This window comes from Rattus norvegicus, chromosome 2 (genome assembly GCF_021556685.1).
Source record: "Rattus norvegicus strain SHRSP/BbbUtx chromosome 2, alternate assembly SHRSP_T2T, whole genome shotgun sequence".
NCBI classification, from domain to species: Eukaryota; Metazoa; Chordata; class Mammalia; order Rodentia; family Muridae; genus Rattus; species Rattus norvegicus.
The window spans coordinates 148803018-148809855 of NC_141535.1; positions in this window are offsets into that span (position 1 = coordinate 148803018).

The following is a 6838-nucleotide window of genomic DNA, read 5'->3' on the forward strand; positions in this document are numbered from 1 at the left end:
GGGATCCACAGGAGATTGGGGCAGAGGGGTAAGGAAGGCTACTTCAGGTGTTTTGTTGTAGACATAGGGATAAGCTTGGGGCATTGGAGTTGGAGGAGAGAGGGACAACATCTTCGGTTGTCTTACCTGTGTCCCTGGCCCATTTAGCTGGTGTGTTCCCAGTGAATGACTGCTGGTGCTGAAGGCTGGAATACTTAGACAAGTTTCAGGAAACAATATTGGAGGAGAAGATCATTGTCATCCATTGTAGATGAGTAAGAAAAGAAGATGAGACTGTAGCAATTTTTCTGCTACAGATCTGGAAAATTTAATCTAGAGGAGAAGAAAAGTGGATTCACTGTCAGCCTATTAAGTAGTAGTATCTTTAATGAGTATTAACCTAAATATAGTGTGTTCTACTATTTCACTATATTATACTTTAGAAATATGAATTATTGGTTACAGAGTTAGCAGTTCAGGCCTCCCTTAGGTATAGCACACTATTAAAGAAATTACTTTTGAAGAAATTGTGCTATAAACTGATGAAAAGAAGTAACATTTAAAATAAATTTTAATATACCACACAATGCAAATCATGAATTTTACTTTGTTGAATTGCATACTTTTCTTTCTAATCGCAAAAGCACAATAGAGTATCCCATTAGGGCCAATACCAACAGGGCAGATTAAAATGTCCTGGAACAAAGACTGAATTGTAGTGGACCTCAGTTGAGGTGGGTATTTCCCTGGGCTACAATGCATTTTTCTCTTTCTTTTTTAATTTTATTTTCCCATTGAAGTGCTTTAATGCTTGCTTCAATACCCACTCTGTCATTAAATTACGGTGTACATTTGAACAAGTTATTAGGGACAGAGGAGGTATTATTAAAAGCAAATGGAGAGGAAACTAAACCAAATCCCTGTAAAGGTCACCACTGAAAGAACTACCAAGAAGTTAGTGTGTGACATTTCTTTCAGACAATCTCTCATTCTCACTAACCTCACTGCCTGTATTTTCTTCAGTGGGGAGTTTGCCTTGGACAGCACTCATTTATCATGGATATTTTTCTGCGTCATAACTCTTGAGGGAATTATTCTGATGAGCCCAGACAATTGCATGCTCTTTGCACATGTTTAGCTAGACCAGTGATCAGAAATGACATTTGCTACAATAAAATAAGTTTACATAGGGGAAGTAACTATCCCCTGGGTTCCTTTAATCTTTGTTGGACACACACAATACTCAGGCATAGCCAATGTTTGTACATGCCTCTATTTTTTAATGTGGAGTAAAGTTTTATTTCCCTCAAAAGTGGCTTGTTGAAAGTATTTTCATGGTGGTAGCTGTAGCCTCTGATATCTGGAGGCACTTTCTTCATAAAAAGTACCTCCTAAGCCTACCATTTTACCTTTGTTTGTCTACCTTTTTACTGGATTCTTATGCCTTCAACGTATAGGTTACAAGGAAGTACTTAAACTTAAGTGGAAAGAGCAGGGGTTTCAGCCAGCACTTTCTTATGATCCTCGTAAATGATTCAAACAAGCTAGGAATCAGAACCTACACACACACAGGCACACACAGGCACACATCTGTGCGTGTGCATATATATATTTAAAATATAATGCTCAATATTAACTCAAGATTTTTAGCTTATAAAGCTAAATTTTTATAAAACAATAAATAATAATAGCATTAAAATCTATTTTTGTTATGATTAAGTATATATAAAAATTTATAAAAATATCCACTTTACTGTATATAGAGTAATGATTGTTTTCCTCCAAAATGAAAATTATCTCGGTTTGTACATGCAGGCTCCAGCTGCAGCAGCTGTACCACTTGGAAAAAATAATAGATTCAGACCCAAGAAGAACATACTTGGCTAAGTCGCCCATTCTCATTATTGCTGGCTTCTGGGTATTGTTATTTGACCTAATTTGACACAACTGACATTTAACATACTCAAATTTCACAATCCTTGCAGAGCACTCAAGTGAAAGTTTAAAAGAATAATAAAAGTGAAGTTGGTATAGCAAATGTTGTGCAAGTGTGAAGTTCTGAGTTCAAATCTCAGGATCCCACGTAAAGACTTGTTAGTAATCCCAGCTTTCCAATGGGCAGATGAGAAATTGAGATTGAGCCAGCATATTGAGGCAAAATTGAAAAAGAAACCGACCTCAAGCAAGATAGAAGGCAAGAGCAGCCAGGAGAGGTATCCTCTGATCTCAGCATGTGCTTGTAGCATGTGCACACCTGTGCTTGCACACACATACACATGCATAAACACCATATGCATACATGCAACAAAATAAAAATAATAAAGGTGATTTTCTAAAATGTTCAAATAATAGAAGATAAGAATTTTTCTAGAGGAATCTTTTATAAAAACAAGAAAAAAAGGCAAAAGATAAGGAATCTAGAGAAATATAAGCAACATAAATTTGAAGACTAAGAAAAAAAAGTAAAGATATGATCTTACCAAATAAAATAAAATAAAACTGAGGGCAAAGAGAAGTCAACAGAACAGAGAGACATTTTAGAAAAGGTTTCTCTCTGGTCAATGGATAGTGTTCAGGGAGACCTAAAACAGCCACTTGGTTTCTCTTTTCTTCACTGCTGTGGCTGTCTGTAGCAAGACATTTCCTTCTCTGTGTAGCCACTTTCACGTGGAAATTGCATACCTGTCTCAAGCTATCAATTTAGTCTGAAAAGACACTTTGCATCTTTTTACTTCTTAGTTATTGTTTACTACAAAATTAAGACAGCAAAACAATAAAGTTTCATTTAAACTCTGCCTATTCTGCAAGGCTAAAGTAGCCAAGCAGGATGTGTGATTAAGTTCTTGTTTCCAAGGTCTATTTTTTTCCATAACTGTGTCTAAGTTACACAGCGATACACCAAGAATTCGGAGATACTAAATACTTCTTCCGTTCTGTAGTGGACAGATTTATGTCAACTTGACACAAGCTAAAGTCATTTGAGAGGAGGGAATCTCAATTAAGACAAGCCTTCATAAGGCTGATTTGTAGCCAGGCCTGTAAGACATTTACTTAATTAGTGATTGATACAGGAGGGCAGCACCCCATCCCCTCTCCATGGCCTCTGCAACAGATCCTATCTCCAGACTTTTACCATATTTGAGTTGCTGTCCTTTCTTTGATGCTAAACAGTGATATGGAAGTATAAACCAAATAAACCCTTTTGTTCCCGAGTTGGGTTTTTACCATAGTCTTTCACGGCAGCAAAAGAAACCCTAAGACAAGTGCTCTCTAGCTAAACTACAAGGAATGTAGATCAAGTAAAGACTGAGACTTGTGCACAGAGACAAACATCATCCAGGAAGCTTCTGTTTATAATTATTAGGATTTCTACTTTGTTTTTAAGCATGTCATTTAGTCTTGCCATTTTGACCATAGTTTATGATCATAACCAAAAGGACATAGTCCATCTGAAATGTTTACTAGAGTGCGTGGTATATGATGTATCTGATAAATACTAGCCTGTTGTCATTAACTTGAAAGTGTTTCTGTATTTTATAGCTTTTACTTTCCATGTAAAAAGACAATTTAGCAAGATCACATTAGAAGTAGAAACCATTAAAGCATAAAGATATTGGATCAGAAAGAGATTCCGTTACCCAATTTATTATTTTAAAATGTTTTCAATGATATTTCTTTCTGCCAAAGCCTACACACACACACAGGCACACACAGGCACACACAGGCACACACAGGCGCACACAAACACACTCACACTATTCACGTAGAAATATCACCAAGGATGTATTTCTAGGTATGTTCTACCTTAGACCCTGTATTTCCCTTTGTGACACTTTTAGTTACTGGTAAGAACTGGTAGGGGTAGGAGTTATACTAAGACTATAGAACATAATTGATATAAGAAAAGTTCCTAATTTGTACTTGAATTTTAATTGTTAAGACTGTCATGTATTGCAGGCTGCCATTAACTGTCACTGGAAAAGCAACGAACCGTTTTTTGCAATTCCCAATCTCAGGCTGGAGCAGTAAAGACAGTACCAATGCTGTTAAAACCATCACTAACACCTACACAGTGCCTGGCAGTACCCTACACTCTTCATGTGGATTAACTCCTTTAGTCCCTATTAATAATCCTATGAAGCTCTCTAATTGTCCTAATCTTGGGAGTGATGCTTAGATATCCAATATAAAACAAGAGGAAGAGGGTAATGTTCACCCCACACACACACACCTTAACTCATATTGGGGAAGATCTGGCTGTTCTTTTACTGACATACAGTGAGGGGTAGATTCAGTAGCAGTCAAAGGATACGCGAATACAAGTGACCAAGAGATAAAAGTCTAGAATAAAAAGAGTTAGCATTGCAGAGCCTGCATAGGTGATGCTCCTGGGACAGTGAGAAAAATAGAACAAGGCTCACTGCCTGAGGAGCTGTGGCACCACGAAGGTAAAACGTTAGAAAAGTCTTGATTCTGTTTAGAATAAATGTAAACGTTGGGATTCAGATCCAGAGCAAACAGCTGAGGTGGACATTTACTTAGGAAGGTGGACCTCACCTCCAGATTCTCCCAACATCCCTCAATCCCTACCTAGCATACTCCATTCTTTACCCTGAACTTTCTGACCTAGCGGTTGCTCTTCCCTGCCCCAGAGGTCCTATATAATCGAAACATTTTCGTCTCTCTCTTCTTTTCTCTCCCTCTCGCTGCATTCTCTCTCTCTCCCTGCATTCTCTCTCTCCCTGCTTGTGAACGCTCTTTCTTTCCTTTTTCCATTTCTTTTTCCTCTCCCCTCTGTCTCGCTCCTCATGGTGACTTCCCTGACCTCGTTTCTTGGGACCAGTGAACTGAGAGGTGCTTGCCAATAAACCTGCCTTTATATACTCTAATTTTGCTTGAAGTGGCTCGTTTTGCCAATGGAGAAATAACTTATCATCTGGTGCTGAGACTTGGGAGTTGCTTTCCCTCAGCCACGTGGGGATGGAGGAACCACTCTGTTCCCCATCTTTCTCTCTGCCTGACATTATCGACTTTGGACTCTGTGAGTCCATCTTCAGGCAACCTTGTGGCACAGTCCTTGCGGTCTCCAGAACCCCGGGATCCCCTCCCATAAGCCAACTGGTCAAGGCAAGCCAGTCTGTTCCTGAAAAATAGGTCTTTGTTCCCACGGAGAAGGAGAGGCGTTGGGTCAAAAAACTTTTGACCTAAGGCTACCCTCAACCCCCATTGTATGACCTCAGGCTTATGTTCAGACACTGTACTTTTAAGCCTTCTGATCCTGGCAACACCTAGAAGAATGGGTGCAAGAAGATCTAAAACTGAGAAATTTATCCAAATTGGTCTAAACTCCCCATGTCCAAGTTTTTGGGAACTGTGTTCTTACCCCTGCCCCTTCACCAACAACACTGCTTCAGCAGCTGAGCACCTCTGCATATACCCCACCTCCTTTCCATCCATTTATTAGTGGGTAAACAAATGACTGGTCACAATCTTGACTATTGTGTGAAAAAGGTGGAGGCCTGGTTTTACCACCATCTTGATTAAGGACAGCAGAATATTTAGCAGCCATCTCCGTAATGGGGTAAAAAAGAAAAAGGAAAAGAAAAAAGAAAAATCAGGAAAAGAAAAGGAAGGAAGAGAGGAGATGAGGAGAGGGGAGGGGAGGGGAAGGGAGTGGAGGGGAAAAAGGGAAACGGGGGAAAGGGGGAAAGGGAGAAGGGGGAAAAGGGAGAAAGGAGAAAAAAAGGGAAAGGGAAAAGGGAAGGGAAAGGAAAGGAAAGAAAAGAAAAGGAAGAAAAGAACAACAGAAACAAAACAAAACAAACAAGCAAACAACAACAACAAAAAAAACTTACCTTGCTCTGTGGCCCTGTTAATCAAACCTTGCTACATAATAGTAACCCACTTGGTATTCATTTAGAAGACGTTAAATTGTTTACACTTATTAGAACTTGGTTTTTGTCTTCTGGAAATGGTTGTGCTCTATGTCTTCACTCTTATAAAGGTGCTTTATTTTATATTACAGGTTCAGTTTAGAGCAGATAATCTCAAACCATATATATATATATATATATATATATATATATATATATATATATATGGTTTTCCCATATGTATGGTAGGACCTATATATGTTTTCAAGGTTAAGCCTAGGACTGGTAACTAGAAATAAGCAAAGTTTGTCTATTCAAATACACTTTAGATAGATGGCACTTTAGAGACCTGCTAAATATGGAATTTAAATGCTTAAATTACCATGACAGACAGAGACTCCCAAATCCTAGCAGTAAACACACCGCCCAAACCTCAAAGCCAAGGTCTCCAAGAATATATGGGCACAATGACAAAGGACTACACTAGGCATGTTACGTACTTGGCCTATCGGCACCAGTTCCTTGCCGACTGCCAGGAGCAAACTGTGAACAAATAGGACATCAGTCAATCTCCCAAGTTCTTCTTCCACAGGAAAGCCTCTCAGCTGAAAACTGATCCTGCCCTGGGACCCGTGTCCCCAACTAAGCCACCAATACTACAGGAACCCAGTTGGGTGGCCATCTAGATAATGAGTAAGTCTATCATTTTAATTGATACATAATTCATTTGGACTGTATTTCCTGCTTGCTCAGACAAAATTTATCTTTCTCAGGTCTCTGAGAGGTTTGAAGACAAGACTAGAGAAAGAAGTAACTTTTTACTAATCCTTTATCTAAAGAAACTTACTTTACAGTGATTGCTCCCATTGTTCCACTACCTGTGTCTCATGGTGGATAATTGGATAGGAAAAAGTGTTGTTTATGTAAGGTCTGAGGATATGAAACCTTTTAAGAAAGTGGGTGAGGCATTCAGAGTCTGCCCCACA